Source organism: Oryx dammah, unplaced genomic scaffold, assembly GCF_014754425.2.
Source record: "Oryx dammah isolate SB20612 unplaced genomic scaffold, SCBI_Odam_1.1 HiC_scaffold_11163, whole genome shotgun sequence".
Taxonomy (NCBI): domain Eukaryota; kingdom Metazoa; phylum Chordata; class Mammalia; order Artiodactyla; family Bovidae; genus Oryx; species Oryx dammah.
In genome coordinates, this window is record NW_024080556.1 from 2,992,415 (window position 1) to 3,013,710 (window position 21,296).

The following is a 21,296-nucleotide window of genomic DNA, read 5'->3' on the forward strand; positions in this document are numbered from 1 at the left end:
ACAGGATACAGGATGCTTGGGGCTGGTGCACTGGGCTGACCCAGAGAGATGGTATGGGGAGGGAGGTGGGAGGGGGGTTCAGGATTGGGAACTCATGTACACCCGTGGTGGATTCATGTTGATGTATGGCAAAACCAATATAGTATTGTAAAGTAAAATAAAATAAAATAAGAATAAATGAAACTTTTTTTTTTTTTAGGATGTGTGAATCTCCCTAAATTCACATGTCACTTAGAACTGGTCAGATTGCTTACCTTGAAATTCAGGCTCTCACCTCATTTCTGCCACTTTCTTGCCACTTAAGAGCTCATATTCAATTTTTGTAAGAATTTAAATCTTGAAAGCTAGGTACCATAGAAAGACAATTTAGAATTTGTAATTCTTGTGCAAAGTGTGCTTACTTACTTACCATCTTATAGAGCTAATGCCATTTTAGGGTGGCCAAGTTCTGACTTCTTGTTCGGTAAAGATTGGTATAAACTATGGAATGAAGACGGAGGCAATGTAATGTAGCTGCAACAATCTTGGTCTTAGATTTTGAAGGCCTTGTTCTTCCACTCATTTAAGCAGTATTTTTATTAAATATTTATGCTATTTCAGCCTTTTCTGTATCTCTTTGCCTTTCTGGGAATATCACTTTTATCCTCCCTTAGGAAATGGAGATCAGCTGACTCCATACCCAACTACAATGTGGCCATGAGCTCAGGTCAGCTATATGAGCATCTCCATGTCAACAGGCCCAGTGATTGGTCCAGGACATGATGCAAAATGCTTGCATGAGAGTTAGTACTGGTGCTCTGCAGGGAGCTGTTGGCCAGGAGGTCCTTTCTTTTCTCGTGAGTTGTCAATTGGTTACATGTATGCTTGAAGCTGTCAGCAGCCATAGCCCACCTAGAGGGCTGATGACAAGCAAGAGGAAAACAGGCAACAGGGTAGAATGTGACTATAAAGAAAAGAGAGAAAATCTGAGTGCTGATGACTTCTCTATGGAGGGGATACACAGGAGTGCAGAAATGTACTTTACTTTCCATACATGTTTTCAGTTGCTGTCTTAATGTTTTATTTCACTTGGAGGCAAAACAATGAATCTGAGACAACTCAGTGTATCAGTCAACTCAGAGCCTGTCCTCTCCCCTTCCCTTGAGGCTGATTCAGAGGACAACACCATCTGTGGGTCCATCAGTTACCGAATCTCCCTATGGCTGGCGACTTCTGAGAAGCTCATGGCTCCATCCTGCTCTCTGTCTACTCAGATCTCTCTTTAACCTTGTCTTGACCATGTAGTCCCTCCAGATTGACCAACTGTCTCTTGACAACCCTGAAGACCTCTGGAAAAACTGTATATTTCTGACCAGATGCGCCAAACAACCTTTCTCACCCTGCTAGTTAGACACAATAGTGTCCCAAAGTGCCTCCTGGGGTTTAGATAGATATAATGTCACCGGTGGGCTTCCCTCATGGCTCAGATGGTAAAGAACCTGCCTACAATGCAGAAGCTGCTACTTCTAAGTCACTTCAGTCGTGTCCGACTCTGTGTGACCCCATAGATGACAGCCCACCAGGCTCCCCCATCGCTGGGATTCTCCAGGCAAGAACACTGGAGTGGGTTGCCATTGCCTTCTCCAGTGCATGAAAGTGAAAAGTGAAAGTGAAGTCGCTCAGTCGTGTCCGACTCTTAGCGACCCTGTGGACTGTAGCCTACAAGTCTCCTCCATCCATGGGATTTTCCAGGCAAGAGTACTGGAGTGGGGTGCCATTGCCTTCTCCGACAATTCAGAAGACCCAGGTTCAATTCCTGGGTCAGGAAGATCCTCAGAAAAGGGAATGGCTACCCACTCCAGTATTCTTGCCCGGAGAATTCCATAGAGAAGGAGCCTGGAGAGCTACAGTCCGTGGGGTCACACGACTGAGCGACTAACACATTCATTTTCACAATGTCAGGGGTATCCTTTCTTCTTCAGCCCCAAATGTGGAGTTTTCTAACATCTCTCACCAGAGGACGTGCTGAGGGTCAGAACACAGCCACAGGCCTTGGTATTTCATGTGCATCTGTGCTTGCTTGTCGCCTCTCTACTTGCCTCTCTATACTAAAAAATGGGATAAGAAAACGAACTTTACATTGTGGTCTATTCTTCCCAGATCTGTTCTTTTACATAAGCTTTGTCTTTTGAAACAAACAAACAAAATCTAAAGACGGCATCTCTGGTGAGAGTTTCTAAGTTTGAAACCTAGTAATCTAGTCTTCTGAACACTCCTTCTCCTGAGACAGTGAGTCTGGACTCCCTCCACTCACCCTGAAATCAGGGAAAAGAAGGAAATTGCTAATAAAGAAAAGCACAAGAAGTTATCTGAGATTTGCTTTAAATTAGTCCAGCAAAGGGTATTGAGATGGGAGGAGTGAGAAAGTATAGGTGAAACAAGATTAGCCATAACTTGATCATTGTTGAAGTTAGGTGATAGCCCACAAGTGTTCAACATACAGTTCTTTCCACCATCTTGCTACTATTTTCTCTATATGTTCATTGTTGGAACACTTTTTGAAAATAAAGTTTGCAATAAAATTGTTCTTAAAATGGAAAATCAGTTAATATCAAGATATCCCTCCATTATGCAATGGTGTTCAGCATTTGTTGTCGGTGTTCAGTTTCTAGGTCATGTCCAGTCCTTTGCAACCCCATGGACTATAGCCCACCAGGCTCTTCTGTCCATGGGATTCTCAACGCAAGAATACTGGAGTGGGTTGCCTTTCCCTTCTCCAGGGGAACCTTCCCAACCCAGCAATCAAACCCGGGTTTCCTGCATTGCAGGCAGATTCTTTACCATCTGAGCCACCAGGAAACCTAAAATAAAAGGAAAAATTAGTTAATATCAAGATATCCCTCCATCATGCAATGATTTTCAGGGTCTATTGTTGTTTTTCAGTCTCCACATCGTATCTGATTCTTTGCAACTACATGGACTGCAGCACACCAGCCTTCCCTGTCCTCCACGATCTCCCAATGTTTGTTCAAACTCATGTCCATTGAGCTGATGATGCTATCCAATCATCTTATCCTCTGTTACTTCATTCTCCTCCTGTCCTCGATCTTTCCCAGCATCAGGGTCTTTTCCAGTGAGTCAGCTCTTCGCATCAAGTGGCCAAAGTATTGGAATTTCAGCTTCAGCATCAATCCTTCCAATGAATATTCGGGGTTGATTTCCTTCAGGACTGATCAGCTTGATCTCCTTGCTGTCAAAGGGAATTTTGAAAGTCTTCTCCAGAACTACAATTTGAAAATATCAGTTCCTTGGTGCTCAGCCTTCTTTATGGTCCAACTCTCACATCCATACATGACTATTGGAAAAACCATAACTTTTACCATATGGTCATTTGTTGGCAAAATGATGTCTCTGCTTTTTAATACGTTGTCTAGATTTGTCATAGCTTTTCCTCCAAGGAGTGAGTGTCTTCTAATTTCATGGCTGCAGTCACTGTCCACTGTGATTTTGGAGCCCAAGAAAATCTGTCACTGTTGCCACTTTTTCTCCATCTATTTGCCATAAAGTGATGAGGCCAGATGCCTTGATGTTTGTTTTTTTAATAGTGACTTTTAAGCCAGCATTAAAAAAATAATCTATTTATTTTAATTGGAGGCTAATTACTTTACAATATTGTGGTGGTCTTGCCATACATCAACAAGAATCAGCCACATTGGTGTACATGTGTCCCACAAATCCTGAGCCCCCGCTCTCACCTCCCTCCCTACCCCATCCCTCTGGGTTGTCCCAGAGCATCAGCTTTGGGTGCTCTGCTTCATACTTCAAACTTGCACTGGTCATCTATTTTACATATGGTAATATACATGTTTCAATGCTATTCTCTCAAATCATCCCACCCTCGCCTTCTCCCACAGAGTTCAAAAGTCTGTTCTTTACGTCTGTGTCTCTTTTGCTATCTTGTATATAGGGTCGTTGTTACCATCTTTCTAAATTCCATATATATGGATTAATATACTGTATTGGTGTTTCTCTTTCTGACTTAGTTCACTTTATATAATAGGCTCCAGTTTCATCCACTCAGACAGTAAAGCGTCTGCCTGCAATGCAGGAGACCCAGGTTCTATCCCTGGGACAGGAAGATTCCCTGGAGAAGGAAATGGCAAACCACTCCAGTACTCTTGCCTGAAAAATTCCATGGACTGAGGAGCCTGGTAGGCTACAGTCCACGGGGTCACAAAGAGTCAGACACGACTGTGCAAATTCACTTCACATTAGAACTGACTCAAATGTGTTCCTTTTTATAGCTGAGTAATACTCCATTCTGTATATGTACCACAATTTCCTTACCCATTTGCCTACCTATGGACATCTAGGTTGCTTCCATGTACTAGCTATTGTAAACAGTGCTGCGATGAATATTGGGCTACATGTGTCTCTTTCAATTCTAGTTACCTTGGTGTGTATGCCTAGTCATGGAATTGCTGGGTCATATGGCAGTTTTATTTCCAGTTAAGGAATCTCTACACTGTTCTCCATGGTATAAGCAAGCTTTTTAACTCTCCTCTTTCACCCTCATCAAGAGGCTCTTTAGCTCCACTTTGCTTTCTGCCATTTGAGTTAGGTAATGGAAATCTATTAAAGAAAATCACACTGAAAAATGACTTGATCAGATTTGTAATTTTGAAAGGTTACTCTGGCTATTATATCATAGAGAGTGTCTCTAGACATAAAAAGTAGAGAGGACATGTGCCTTGGTTTAGATAAATTGAGTAAAGAAGTGATCGAGCTGTAGGGAAGGATCCAGACAAAATGGTGTGTCTTGCACAGGGAGGATAATGAGAAAGAGGCCCAGTGTTCCTGCCAGGGTTCTGTTTGGGTTATAAGGAGAATGGTAGTGCCATTTACCAGTATGGTGAGTTCAGAAGCAGAATCAGGATTGAAGAGTGAGATATTCATCTCAAGCCTTGACTTTGCTATGATATATTTGAGGGGTCCCGGGAGAGCCAGCTAATTCTGTGTTTAGTTCTTGAACATGTGAAATTGTGTGAATAATATAAAATAATTCAAAATATTTTAAACTATAAAGCATCATTAAATATTGTTTTCCAAAAGTTTATAATATGTAATGTGACCCCAGTAAATAAGCAATGATGAAAGGAAAAATATTTAACTGTTTTGGTCTCTATTCCCTATTTTTGAAAATTCTTCAAATCAGTTTAAAATCACCCACCAATTTTTAGGAATTGGTCCATCAACAAATTAAATAAATAAGCTGTGTAAAAATGGGAATCACAGTAACAAACTTGAGAATGAACAGTTGGCACCAAAACAATTTGAAATACAATCAGAAAAAATTCTTTGACCAAGCTTATCAAAGAAAGTATATGGATTTTTTTTAATATGTCAGTTTCAAACAGCTAGGAAGAAACCAGATGCGTGATAAAATTTGAATGAACACAAGGCTATTGATTTCAGTCAAATAAGATAGAAAATAAAAAGCCTTCACTCAAAATATACAGTATTTTTGCAGATACCAGCAAAGGAAACCCTTACTTGCTCATCTCCTTGTAAATAAAAGGTGGAAACTAAGAAGATAATTCCAAGTCAGGGAGCATTTAATGTACAACACTGACAGCTAACTTTGACACCTGCATTTTTTTTAAAATGTGCTTTAGGGTTAGATCTTAAAATCATTCCATTTCCTTCTGATCATCCTTTTAGGTATCAGTCCTCAAAGCTTTTCTTTTATGTACACCCGTGGTAGATTCATGTCAATGTATGGCAAAACCAATACAGAATTGTAAAGTAAAAAAAAAAAAAAGAGTCCTGTGGCCCAAGTTGCACAAATTTAATCGTTAATATAAGAACTCCTTCTATCTTTTCTTTAGGGAAGTCCTGACTTTTTTCATAAAGAAACATTGATAATTTATTCCTTGAATTACAAAGCATTTTCCAGCAAGGCAAAGACCAGAGACTCATTCTGTTATACTCAGATGCCCTTACGTTGATTTAACTTCCCAGCATTCTATGTAAGTCTGACCTCTGTCCGACTGGGCCTTTATTTCTCTCATCATGGGGGTTTATGCAGAGGTCTGGTATGCCACTACTGAGAGAGCATGTCCGCAGCATTTCTTAGCAAAATACTGCCAGAAATACAGAAAATAAACATCTTTGAAAAATAGCTGAGTTGAAGTGCTTCCAGAGTCAACTCTGAATAGTAAAACTCCCATAAAGCCTGTTAAATATTATAAAAAATCAAGTCATTAACGGCAGTTCAGCTTTCAGATTGCAGTATGGCTTAGAACCACGAGACCTAAAAGGCAGGTCTTGCAGCAGTGTTATTGGTCCTCACACAGAATAGTCTCCTACTGACTTTGGAGGTGGAAAGAGGGAAGAGGCTGAGAACTCGGTATTGAGGGACTCTCAGGGGGATAAATGTCTAGTTTGGGTTGCCGAGGATTGATAACAAGCTCAGCACCTAATTAAATCTGCTTCGCAAATAGCTCCCAAAGCAGAATCAGTGTCTCTATTTGGAATCAGTGATCACTCTCTGGGGAGTCATCATAAACCAAAAATGATAACTTGGCCTTTTGGAAAGTTTCTCCCTGAAGGATGGTAACCCAAAGAGTGATGAAAATCACAAGTTTTATATCAGAGTCCTGGAACAAGTTTGTATTTGTCTTATCTGCACAATCATATCTTGCTTAGCTATCAGGCTAGGAATGAGTAAAGCCTGGAAAATACTCTGGCTCTAGGGAGAAACTAATCAGCCTTTCGCACGCCTTAGAGCAGTTCATCCATAATAACACGCGTCCTAACAATAACAGTGCTCCACCGATACAGGAACTCTTGGAAGGTGCTTCCCAGGCCCTCGGTGCCAACAGAAAAAGCATTCTGTGCCTCTCTATAGGCATGTGAGTATATATTTTAACCATCTCTTGGATGTTAAGGAATATCTCATTACTTTCCTACCTTTAAATCATATTCAGACGTCCAGCTCTAGGGTTCCATGCAGCCTGAATGGCATGAAATTAATTCTCCATCTGTAGTTCCTCTCTCACCAGTTTACCTGCCTGCAAGTCAAATCCAAAGAAGGCCCCTGGTTAGAACTGAGATGCCCAGTAGAATCCTGAAAATCTGCTGATTCTGCTCCTCCGGGGCTACCCTGGGCACATGATGTTCTGCAGAGTCTTTGTAAGACCAGGTGAACAAGCCTCCCGGGTACACAGAGCACCTTCACAGGTGTGCACATTCAGTTCTCATACCTTTCCCTATCTGGGGTTTCCCTTGGTCTCTTCTCCCCTCTCTCCTCAGAGACATTTAAAGTCAACTCTAAATAAGCTGAGATTTCCAGGGAATACTGAAGTATTGAAAGAGAGATTACCTTCCAGAAGCTCCTGGTTTGGGCTTCTTAAGGATAGGAAACACAATTGCTCCTATTACCTTTCCCAGAAAAGAAAGGGATCTCTCTTTGTTGCTCTCTTCTCTTTCTCTCTCTCTCCCCCTTCACATACTCATGCATACTTCAGTTTAAACAACAACAAAAAAGATGACATTAGTGTTATTATTCATTTAACAAATGAAGAAATAACTCAGACGTGGTTACATGTTCATTCACCTAGGTGCGGCTAGTAATGGAGGCATCCGGATCCAGATGTGTCTGGATCCAAAGCCCATGCTTCTAAAAATCTCTTCTGTCAGAAGCAGAAAAGAAGTCAGTATTTCAGAGGATAAACTGTAAGAAGGTTATCATTATTTTTAAAAAAAGAAACTAAATGCCTCTTGTTCAGTGTGTCCCCTGAGGCTGCAGTCATCTCGAGTGGAGGCTGAAGGGTTGGCCTTCTGGTTCCCTCCCAGGCCTGCTGGCCAGATCCAGTTCCTTGAGGGTTGCTGGACTGAAGGCTTTAGTTACTAGTCATTCCTGGTAAGCCTCTCCACAGCACAGCTCACAATCAGTCAACTGGCTTCTGCCAAATGAACGAGAAAGAGAGAGAATGAGAGAGAAAACAGGCTGGATGCTGCAGTTGTCTTGTAACCTGCCTTAATCCATTAGCTGGTATGACAGAGTACCAGGGACTGAGCAACTCATCAATGGTTAAATTATGGCTCCCAGACCAGGAGGCTGGAAGTGTGAGGTCAGAGTGCTGGCATGGCTGTGTGAGGGTCCTCTCTGGGTGGGAGACTTCTCATTGTATCCTCACTTGGTGGAAGGGGTCAGGGTTTTCTCCAGAGCATCTTTTAGAAGGCACTAGGCCCTCAAGAGTGTCCATGTTCATGACTTAAACACCCCCCAGAGGCCCCACCTACTCAAACCATCATCTGCGGGGTTAGGATTTCAACATTTGAATTTGGGGAGAGGATGTAAACATTTAGACTATACCCTAACCTGATCTTGGAAGTAACATCTTATTATTTTTTCCATATTCCATTCATTAGAAGCAAATCTCTAGGCCTAGTCCACATGCAAAGGGGAGGGAATTACATAAAAGGGTGAACACCAGAAGGGAAGGGGTCATTGTGGGTATCTTACAGTCTGCCTATCACACCTGTGGATATGATTTATTGCTAGGCTGAGTAGACTATTTAAATTCAAACCTTTAGCCTTATTACTTGCTAGCAATGTAATCTTCAATAAGTTACTTAACTGCTTTGATCTTCAGTTTCCTCATCTGTAGAATGGAGCTATGAATGGTACCTACTGATCTCAAGGAGTCAACCTGGATCAAATGAATAATACATAATCAAAACCTAAACGAATGCCTGGCATATGGTAGATATTCAGTGAATTTTGTAAATCCACTACACTTCAGTTAAAAATGATCAGATATAAAACAGCTTTCCTTGGTAATAATATATATTCAAAAGAAAAAGCTTTTTATTTTTAACTTCTGAAAATTATGTAACATAAAGTGGTCAAAAAGGAAACCAAGGCCATAACCATTCTTGAAAAAGTTGAAAAAACCTTCATCTATGTTGACACTAAACATTTTTCTCAATGTAGTAGAATTTCAAACAACTAAAACACAATCTAAGAAAGAGGAATACTTTTATTACTGTATCACTCTCATAGCCTACTTTTTATCCTGATTTCATAAATATATTACTACTCAAATGAGAATATTTACTGTCCTCTGGGAAGTGGAGTGGAGCAACATTTGACTAATGTTGCTTTGCTATTTGCATCTCAGATCTGAACCCTTCCTCACCCTTTGTTGTAGACACCTGTGCACACAGACCCACAGACAGACATGCAGACAATCAGAACCACACAGAGACATAGACTCAGTTCTTGGATATAATTATTAGTTACATCCAAAATGAACTGGCATTTCATAAAAATGCTTACCAACAAATGTGTCCAGTTAATGAGACTTTACTGAACTCCTCCTATATCCCCTAACTTGGCAAAGGGCATCTGCCATCTGCATCTGCAGATGCTCAAACCTAAACTGGGGAGTGGCCTTGGTTCTCTCTCTTTCTCACCCCCTCATCTGATCCCTCACTCTTCTCTATCCAGCCTTCCTTGGTCACTTCTTTCTACCCTAAATGCAGCTGCTGTAATTTAAGCCTTCATCAACGCTCAAAGCAAAGCAGAAGAGTGTTTCTCACTCCAGCTCCTTTTCCCACTTTGCTACCTCAGCTCAGCTCTGCACTGTAACCCACAAAGTTGTTTATGAAAATTGCCCACAGCTCTCATTTTTGCTGGGGCAGATCTAGTCCCTAGAGACAGGTTGAGCCAGGAACCATGCAGCCCTCCTTGTTTCTTTTTTGTCTGTCCCCATCTCCTGAGACTAGCCCCAAACTTCCCTTTTGAGGAGAGCTAAATTGCTTCATACAGAGATTACTGGTGGTAGGGTGAGGTAAGAGCCAGCCATTCATTCATTTACCATTTCCAACTATGAATTCTAGTTCAGATTCAACTGAAACACCTTCTGGCAAAGAAACATCTTACTATGCAAAGGTTGTGTGTGTGTGTGTATGTGTATGCTAAGTCACTTCAGTCATGTCCAACTCTGTGCAGCCATATGAGATGCAGCCCACCAGGCTCCTCTGTCCATGGAATTCTCTAGGCAAGAATACTGGAGTGGGTTGCCAGGCTCTTCTCCAAGGGATCTTCCAGACTCAGGGATCGAACCCACATCTTGTATGTCTCTGCGTTGGCAGGTAAGTTCTTTACCACTAGTGCCACTTGGGAGCCCTACTATGCAAATGTGCTACCCTGAGAAGCGTAAGATATCAAAACACTTTTTGTGTATTTCAGTTCAGTTCAGTTCAGTTCAGTCGCTCAGTCGTGTCTGACTCTTTGCAACCCCATGAATCGCAGCACGCCAGGCCTCCCTGTCCATCACCATCTCCCGGAGTTCACTCAGACTCACGTCCATCGAGTCCGTGATGCCATCCAGCCATCTCATCCTCTGTCATCCCCTTCTCCTCCTGCCGCCAGTCCCTCCCAGCATCAGAGTCTTTTCCAATGAGTCATCTCTTTGCATGAGGTGGCCAAAGTACTGGAGTTTCAGCTTCAGCATCATTCCTTCCAAAGAAATCCCAGGGCTGATCTTCAGAATGGACTGGTTGGATCTCCTTGCAGTCCAGGGGACCCTCAAGAGTATCCTCCAACACCACAGTTCAAATGCATCAATTCTTCAGCACTCAGCCTTCTTCACAGTCCAACTCTCACATCCATACATAACCATAGGAAAAACCATAGCCTTGACTAGGCGGACCTTAGTCGGCAAAGTAATGTCTCTGCTTTTGAATATACTATCTAGGTTGGTCCTCACTTTTCTTCCAAGGAGTAAGTGTCTTTTAATTTCATGACTGCAGTCACCATCTGCAGTGATTTTGGAGCCCCCCAAAATAAAGTCTGACACTGTTTCCACATCTATTTCCCATGAATTGATGGGACCGGATGCCAAGATCTTTGTTTTCTGAATGTTGAGCTTTAAGCCAACTTTTTCACTCTCCTCTTTCACTTTCATCAAGAGGCTTTTTAGTTCCTCTTCACTTTCTGCCATAAGGGTGGTGTCATCTGCATATCTGACGTGATTGATATTTCTCCCGGCAGTCTTGATTCCAGCTTGTGTTTCTTCTGGTCCAGCGTTTCTCATGATGTACTCTGCATAAAAGTTAAATAAGCAGGTGACAATATACAGCCTTAACATACTCCTTTTCCTATTTGGAACCAGTCTGTTGTTCCATGTCCAGTTCTAACTGTTGCTTCCTGACCTGCATACAGATTTCTCAAGAGGCACGTTAGGTGGTCTGGTATTCCCATCTCTCTCAGAATTTCCCACAGTTTATTGTGATCCACACAGTCAAAGGCTTTGGCATAGTCAATAAAGCAGAAATAGATGTTATTCTGGAACTCTCTTGCTTTTTCGATGATCCAGCGGATGTTGGCAATTTGATCTCTGGTTCCTCTGCCTTTTCTAAAACCAGCCTGAACATCAGAGAGTTCACGGTTCATGTATTGCTGAAATCTGGCTTGGAGAATTTTAAGCATTACTTTACTAGCGTGTGAGATGAGTGCACTTGTGTGGTAGTTTGAGCATTCTTTGGCATTGCCTTTCTTTTGGATTGGAATGAAAACTGACCTTTTCCAGTCCTGTGGGCACTGCTGAGTTTTCCAAATTTGCTGGCATATTGAATGCAGCACTTTCACAGCATCATCTTTCAGGATTTTAACACAGGAATACTGGTTGAGAGAAAGGTCCTTGAGATAGGCTTTATGGGAGTAGGGCATCTGACTACTTAAGCCTAAGTCAGGTAGCAGTGCCCAAAAAAAGGCATAGACAGATTGAGCCCAGAGTGAGAGGTGCTGGGCTGTGGAGAAGTAGCATGAGGACTGAGGGTGTTTGATTCCAGTCATTTCTGGATCTGTGAGGATGACAGCATGCTCTCAGTAGTCCACACAGTGGGGTACTTCCAGAGTCAGGCTCTGCAGCTGGGTCACGTCCCCCAGCTCTTAGCCATTCTTATTTCAGACCAGGTCCAGCTTTCCTTTTCCCTTCCCTAATATGTGTCCTGCATCTGCCATGAACAGATTATGTTGCCGCCTTGTCAAGCCACTAGATGTGACAGATCTTCCTGAGAGATGGACCAGAGCAGGTGAAGACAAATGAATGACTTTCACTCTATCCTGGAACAGAGGGTCAGACACATTCTTAGAAGTCAGGCAATCTGAACATAATTTATAACAGGAATCTCATATTTTGTCTTCTAAGCATCCTGTTCTTTTTTCTTTTGTTAGCTACTCTCCTATTTTATTTTGGGGAACCAACCCTCCCACAATTTCATTTCATGTGATTCTAGTGAGACTGATTCTACCTCTGCCGTCTGTGGTAGGTATGATTTATCACCAGTCCCAGAAGCAGCAACTGAGACCATACCACCTACACAGCTCAGGGGTTGGCTAAGGGTGGACATTTGGCCCATGTCAAACCAAACACACTGAATCTGGGGACCCTTGCTGGGGATTTTAGGAAGGAGCAACTGTCTTTCTTCTAGGGTTGCTAATTTGGCAGGATATAATCCTGAAACTTCTGGAGTCTACATTGCTCCACTTAGAGGCAGCCTGACTTAGGATGGGCAAAGACAGAGAGGAGCGGAGTTATGGTTGGAAAAAATATTATTTCTATGGACATTGTTTAATTACCTGGATTCAGCCACACTGGAACTTTTCAGTTAAATAAACCAGGGTATTCTCCTTAGAGCCTAAGATAATTTATGGTGAATTACTGTCCCATACAACCCAAAGCAACCAAGTCACCTTCTACAGCTTCTACAGCTTCACTGGCAGGAGGCCATCAGCCCTCACTTTAATCATTCCAGATGAACAGTCTTCATTTTCCACCAGGGCTCTGGGTTTAAGTCTCTGATTCTCAGTTCTTTGTACTGAGCAAAATCTGCTATCTTTATCTTAGTCCCATTACTAATGTTTCATGTATTTATTCATTACATATCTTGTTCAGTTAGGGAACAGTAAGTAAAAGAGTCCTGAGGTGGGTTTGAATTTTGTGTACTGAAAGAACAGCAAAACCCAATGTGTCAGGCCCCTAATGAGTGAGCAGCACGGTGGTACCTATGATGTCAGATGGATTGAAGGCTATGAAAAAAATGAGAGACCTCAGGAGCCATTTTAATATGTGAGAATAATGTGATTTGAGTTATAATAGTTAAAAGATCCCAAATTCTATCTGTGGAAACACTAGGGGAAGGCAAATTTCTATGCCAACTTCAGAAAGTTGAAGTCACTTAAGTTCCCCATAATTTTTCTCTTTTCTAACATTGATCTAGCTTCTTCAGCCATGTTTAATTTGGCAGGGTTCTCAAGCTCTGCAACAACATGATGTCATCTACATGACTCATTCTACTTTATCAACAGGCCTCCTAAAAGACAATTTTCAAGCTGATATTGATTGATTTAATTAATTAAGAGTTAATTAATTTCTCTTAATTAATTAAATAAATGCCAGAGGAAGATATATTCTTTTTAATTAAGTCAATTTCTAGTTAAAGTTATTTTGTGAGAGAAAAAACAGACATCTTTTTTTTTTTTTAGTGGATTAAAAAATCCTGGAAGGTCTTCACAAGACAGACAAATAAGAACATAAAGATCGATCTCATCCAACATTTGTATAAACAAAATGAGATAAGAAAAACAGGGATTTAGTTTAAACAAATGACCAGATTTTATTTGCAATCATCAGCCCAGTAGGGGATTAGTCAATGTGTGGTCTCCATGGAGGAATGCCTTTAAGAAGTACATCTCTAAAGCCACTTTTACCAAGTCCTAGGAAATATTTGATTTAAAAGAAATCCTAATATTAAAAAGATCAGAATGAGGTTTAGGTGCCATACTACTTATAGGTGGGCAGAAAAAAACTTGGTTAATTTAAGCAGATCAATGGCAGTTAACTCTTTGGAAAGTTACCCAGTTGTTTCTGGGTGTTTGTTTCCAATTAACAGTGAGATCACTAAAGCTGTCTACTTCATTTATCAATGTTTATGCTCAACTCTTTCAGTAAAGTGTGTGTTACTGTTTTTAGATTTATCAGTAAGTATAAATGGGTGCTGATTTCTCCTGTGGAAAGCCTCGCTACTCAGTGGACCAAGATGCCATACATAGCAGACGTGATGGAAAGTGGCCGTGAGAAGGAGACAAAGCTCCCTGTGAGAAGATTTTCATAGATAACTTTGCAAACCATGCTTTCATAATGTAGCATTAAATTCCACATCTGGTTGGTGAAAGGATGATTTTGTAGAAGCAATATATTCTGACCAAATTTTCAGAATTTGGTCTTCACTTCAAGGGAAATGTGGAGCCTATTCCAGCAGCTAGAGTTAGGGCTACTGGTGGCTCAAATGTAAACTAGAAAAAAAGAGACACAAATCCACACTCGGCTTCCTGGCTTCACAAGAGGACCTTCAGTCTCTTTTCGACCTTACTTTGTTAACTATTGCCAGAATAACTGTGTAACAAACCACTCCAAAACTGAGTGGATTACAATAATAGCTATTTATTATTTCCCATGAATCTGTGAGTTCCCTGGCCAGTTCTGCTGACATGGCCAGTCTTGCTTTATCTCAGCTGGGTTTACAATTTATCTGCAGTCAGCACCAGATTGGCTGACGGCTGGCTGGTCTAGTGTAATCTTGGCTGGATCAACTCATTTCTGCCCTGTGTGGTCTCTCCACCCCTAGTACATCAGCCAAGGCTTGATCTCATGGCGGAGGCAGGTGTCCAATAGAGCAGAAGATACATGTCCTCTTGAGATCCATGCTTGAACATGGTACAGCATCTCTTCTGCCAATTCTATCAGCTAAAACAAGCTACAAAGTCAGCCTAGAATCAAGGGGAGAGAACAGACTCTGACTCTTGATAGGAGAAGTTTCAGAGTCACATTGCAAGAGATATGGATGTGAGGTGGAGATTTAGGGCCACACCTGCAATCAATCTACCACATATTCCATCAATAGTCTGCTACAACTGGCTAGAGTCCATAAAACTTGACTTTGCTAGATGATTGGATAAGTAAACTAATAGACAATGTTTTTTTTTTCTCTCTGATTTTTTTCCAGTTTTATTGAGAAAGGATTGACATATATAAGTTCAAGGTAGACAGCACAATGGTTTGATTTGCATATATTGTGAAGTGATTTCCATAATAGGTCTAGTTAACATCTGTCATCTCATATACACACGATGAAGAGAAAAGAAAACATTCTCCTGGTGATGAGAACTCTTAGCATTTACTCTCTTAACAACTTTCTGGTATAATATACTGTGATATTAACTATTGGCATCATGTTGTATGTTACACTCCTAGTACTTACTTATCTTATAATTGAAAGTTTGTACCTTTTGACTTCTGTTTTCTAATTCCCCCTTCAATCATTCCCAGCCTCTGGTAATCACATGTCTGATCTCTCTTACTAGGAGTTTGGTGGGGAGTTTTTTGGTTTTGATTTTAGATTCAACATATAAGTGGATCACCTAGTATGTCTTTTTCTGATTTATCTCACTTAGCATAATGTCTTCAAGGTCTGTCTTTGTTGTCACAGATAGCAAGATTTCATTTTTTTCTATGGCATACACACAACTTCTTGTTTTAATTGAAGAATCGTTGGTTTACAATGTTGTATTAGTTTCTGCTGTACAGCAAAGTGATTCAGTATACATATACATATGTATACATCTTATGTATACATTCTTTTTTATATAAAATATTCATTTTACTGAAAAAGGAAAGAGTAGAAAGTTTTGACTTTAATTACTACCTAGTGTTTCAACATCAATTAATACTATATAATACAAATTAAAGAGACAGAACAAAGCACAAATGTATAAAATAAGGAGAATAGGGAATAGAAACATAATTATCTTGTCTGATTGCTTTTCCTCAGTCATTCCAGAAGGCTAGTATCAAAAGAGAAACACAAATGGAGTTCAAATTTCAAGGAAAAGTATTAGAAGCATTAGAAAATTTTAATGGATATATTTTTTAAAAATATTTTTTAACTTTGTAAAACAATCTAATAAAATTGAGAGGGGTAAAATTTTCATAAGTGATGAATCAATCTCTGGTACAAAGCTCTTAAGGACACAATCTAATTAAAAACTGAGAATAAATAGAAAACACAAGCAAAGAATAATGAACATATATAGTAATTTATTGGTGAAGCTCAGTGAAGCAGGGAATCTAAGAAATCAGGAGACTTCTGAAGGGAAGAAATAGTAGTTCTAAAAGTGCTTAAATAAAAATCTGAGAGTCGAGTTAAAAGACCTCTGAAAGGAGATCAAGTTTGAAAGGTAAAATACTTCTTTGAATAGAAAGAGTATTTACCTTGAAAGGTAGCATATTTTCCTGTTTCCATAAAATTATATTTCCCATTTCCATGAAGTATTTTTATTTTAAAGAAAGAACATTATATTTTAAATTTCTTCACCTTAATAATATGTGACAGTGATCTATGCCTGCTTAGCATTGTCTAAACTTTTTTATAACATGGTTTATCTTCTTCCTGAAACATCATGAAAGTCTGTCTACAATGGGCCTTGGAATCACCTACAACAATTTGTAGGACTGAACAATGGGTGAAAAAATACTGCATACCCATCCTTTCTGTTTTAATGGAAAAGAAAATTCCCTGATGACAGCTTCTTTTAAATTTGGCACCTCTCCTTCTGTGGTCCAGACATGACTAGCCTGTGATGATGGAATGAAATATTCTAGTTTATATTATTTTAATTAAACATAAAGCCATTTAGAATATTCCAACATTTGTAGTAGTAAAACACTAACAATGATTTAAGCACCCATGAACCCTTAACCCAGCTTCAAAAAACCAGAACATCTCTGATCTCCCATGATTCCATTCTCCTCCAACTCTCCAGCCCTTAGAAGTAACCAGAACCCTAACTACCATCATTCTTTCTAGTCTTACCACATATGTATACATTCTTTTTTGTATTATTTTCCATTATTACTTATCACCAGATATCAATATAATTATCTGTGCTATACAGTAGGGCCTCATTGTTTATCCATTCTATATATAATAGCTTGAATCTGCTAATCCCAAATTCCCAATCCATCCCTTTCCCCCACCCCCTTCCTCTTGGCAATCACAAGTCTGTTCTCTAGGACTATGAGTCTGTTTGTTTCATAGCCAGATTCTTTTGTATCATGTTTTAGATTCCACATATAAGTGATATCAGACGGTATTTCTCTTTCTCATTTACCCCACTTAGTATGATAATCTCCAAGTCTATCTGTGTTGATGCAAATGCATTAGCTCATTCTTTTATAGGGATGCATAGTATTCCATTGTATAATTGGGCCACATCTTTACCTACTCATTTGTCAATAGATATTTAGGTGGTTTCCATGTCTTGGCTATTGTGAACTGTGCTGCTGTAAACAAAAGAGTGTCTGTATCTTTTCAAATTATAGTTTTGTCTGGATATATGCCCATGAGTGGGACTGCTGAATCACATGGTAACTCTATGTTTAGTTTTCTGAGGAACTGCCTTACTGTTCTCTGTAGTGGCTGCACTAATTTACATTCCCACTAACACTGTAGGAGGATTCCCTTTTCTCTAAACCCTCTCCAGGATTTGTTACTTATAGACTTTTTAATGATGGCCGTTCTGACAGGTGTGAAGTGGTACCTCATTATAGCTTTGATTTGCATTTCTCTAATAATCAGCGATGTTGAGCATCTTTTCCCGTGCCTTTTGAGCACCTTTTCATGAGGCCATCTGTATGTTCTCAATGGAGAAATGTTTATTTAGGTCTTCTCTCCATTTGTGATTGGGTCACTTCTTTTTTTTTATGTTAAGCTGTATGAACTGCTTCTCAGATGGTGCAGAAGTAAAGACTACGCCTGCTAAAGCAGGAAACAGGAGACGCAGGTCTGATCTCTGGGTCAGAAAGTTCCCCGGAGAACGAAATTGCAACCTACTCCAGTACTCTTGCCGGGAGAATTCTCTGGACAGAGGAGCCCGGCAGGCTATGGTCCATGGAGCCTCAAAGAGTCAAACACAACTGAGCAACTGAGTGCACATGAACATGCACGCGTGTGGGAATTATTTGTACATTTTGGAAATCAAGCCCTTTTCTGTCGCATCATTTGCAAATATTTTCTCAGTCTATAGGTTGCCTTTTCATTTTATTTATAGTTTTCTTTGCTGTGCAGAAGCTTGTGAGTTTGTTTATGTCCCATTTGTTCATTTTTGCTTTTATTTCTATTGCCTTGGGAGACTGACTTAAGAAAACCTTGGTACAGTTGATGCCAGAGAATGTTTTGCCTGGGTTGCCTACTAGGAATTTTATTGTGTCATGTCTTATATTTAAGTCTTGAAGACATTTTGAGTTTATTTGTGTGGATAGTGTGAGGGTGTGTTCTAACCTCACTGACTTACATGTGGCTGTCCAACTTTCCCAGCATAACTTGATGAAGAGACTCTCTTTTCCCCACTGTATAGCCTTGCCTCCTTTGTCAAAGATTAATTGACCGTAAGTGCTGTGCTGTGCTTAGTCGCTCAGTTGTGTCCAACTCTTTGTGACCCCCATGGACTATAGGCTGCCAGGCTCCTCTGTTCATGGGGATTCTCCAGGCGAGAACACTGGAGTGGGTTGCCATGCCCTCCTCCAGGGGATCTTCCCAACCCAGGGATTGAACCTAGGTCTCCCTCATTCCAGGTAGATTCTTTACCAGCTGAGCTACCAGGGAAGCCCTTGACTGTAGGTATGTGGGTTTATTTCTAGGTTCTCTGTTTTGTTCCATTGATCCAAATGTCTGTTTTCACACTTCTTTATCCATTCGTCCATCATTAGACACAGGTAGTTTCCATGTCTTGGCTATTGTAAATAATACTGCTATGAATGTGGGGGGTGGTGCAGATAAGGCTAACATTTTATTTACCATAATTGAGTCAACAAATATTTATGGAACAAATACTATGTGCTCTGGGATTACAATGATTAGCAAAAATAGACATGATCCCTCTTTTCAGAGAAGCTACAGTCTAAGATCTTCCCATTCTCCTATCTCCATTTTGGTACTATGCAAACAAATATGATATTTTCACTTCAAATTTCAAAAGGATATATATATATATATATATATATAATTTTTTGACCTCTTTAAAAACTGTGGGTGTAAGAATTGCCAGAAGTTTCACGACTAGAAAAAATAATTTATCAGCTTGAGGTTCCTAACATTTGAAATAAGGTTTTAGTTCAGTTTGGTTCAGTCACTCAGTCATGTCCGACTCTTTGTGACCCCATGAATGGCAACGTGCCAGGCTTCGTTGTCCATCACCAGCTCCCAGAGCTTGCTCAAACTCATGTCCATCGAGTCAGTGATGCCATCCAACCTCTGTTGTCCATCCTCTGTTGTCCCCTTCTCCTCCTGCCTTCAATCTTGCCCAGCATCAAAGTCAAAGTATTGGAGTTTCAGCTTCAGCATCAGTCCTTCCAATGAATATTCAGGACTGATTTCCTTTAGGATTAACTGGTTTGATCTCCTTGCAGTCCAAGGATTGATTCATGTTAAAAGTTAATATTTAACACAGCATCAACAATTGTGTCAATCTGAGTCCTTAAACCTTTTAATTTTGGCCACTGTTTTAAATTTGCAGATTGCAAGAATCATGATATCTGTTGTTGTTCATTTACTCTGTTGTATCTGAGCCTTTGCAACCCCACGGACTGCAGAAAACCAGGCCTCCCTGTCCTTCACCATCTCCCAGAGCTTGCTCAAATTCCTGTCCATTGAGTCAGTGATGCCATACAACCATCTCATCCTCTGTCATCCCCCTCTTCTCCTGCCCTTAATCTTTCCCAGCATCAAGGTACTTTCAAATGAACTGGCTCTTTGCCTCAGGTGGCCAAAGTATTGGAGCTTCAGCATCAGTTCTTCCAATGAATATCCGGGATTGATTTCCTGAATATTGATATTCCAATTTTGAATATCAAATATTCATATTTTTAGGAATAGAATGTCCATGAATATTGATATTCCAATGAATATTCAGGATTGACTGGTTTGATCTCCTTGCAGCCCAAGGAACTCCCAAGAGTCTTCACCAATACACAGTTCAAAAACATCAATTCGTCAACGTTCAGCCTTCTATATGGTCTGACATTCACATCTATACATGACTACTGGAAAAGTCATAGCTTTGACTATGTGGACTTTGTTAGCAAAGTAATGTCTCTGCTATTTAATACACTGTCTAGGTTTGTCTTAGCTATTCTTCCAAGGAGCAAGTGTCTTTTAATTTCATGGCTGCAATTCACCATCAGCAGTGATTTTGGAATGCAAGAAAATAAAGTCTCACTGTTTCCATTGTTTCCCCATCTATTTGCTATGAAGTGATGGGACCAGATGCCATGATCTTAGTTTTATGAATGTTGAGTTTTAAGTCAGCTTTTTCACTCTCCTCTTTCACCTTCATCAGGACTTGATGAAGTCTTTAGTTCTTCTTCACTTTCAGCAATAAGGGTGATGTCATCTGCATGTCTGAGGTTATTGATATTTCTCCCAGCAATCTTGATTCCAGCTTGTGCTTCATCCAGCCAGCATTTCACATGATGTGCTCTGGATATAAGTTAAATAACCAGGATGACAATATACAGCCTTGACATACTCCTTTCCTAATTTTGAACCAGTCTGTTGTTCCATGTCTGGTTCTAACTGTTGCTTCTTGACATGCATACAGGTTTCTCAGGAGGCAGATAAGGTGGTCTGGAACTACCATCTCTTTACGAATGTTCCACAGTTTGTTGTAATTCACACAGTCAAAGGCTTTCATGTAGTCAGGGAAGCAGAAGTAGATGTTTTTCTGGAATTTTCTTGCTTTATCTATGATCCAACGGATGTCAGCAATTTGATCTCTGGTTCTTTTTCTAAATTCAGCTTATACATCTAGAAGTTCCCATTTCACATACTATTGAAGCCTAGCTTGAAAGACTTTAAGCATTACTTTGCTAGCATGTGAAATGAGTGCAATTGTATGGTAGTTTGAACATTCTTTGGCATTGCCCTTCTTTGGGACTGGAATGAAAACTGACCTTTTCCAGTCCTGTGGCCACTGCTGAGTTTTCCAAATCTGCTGGCATATTGAGTGCAGCACTTTCACAGCATCATTTTTTAGGATTTGAAATAGCTCAACTGGAATTCCATCACTTCCACTAGCTTTGTTTGTAGTGATGCCTCCTAAGGCCCACTTGACTTCACACTCCAGGATGTCTGGCTCTAGGTGCATGATCACACCATCATGGTTATCCATGTCTTTAGGATCTTTA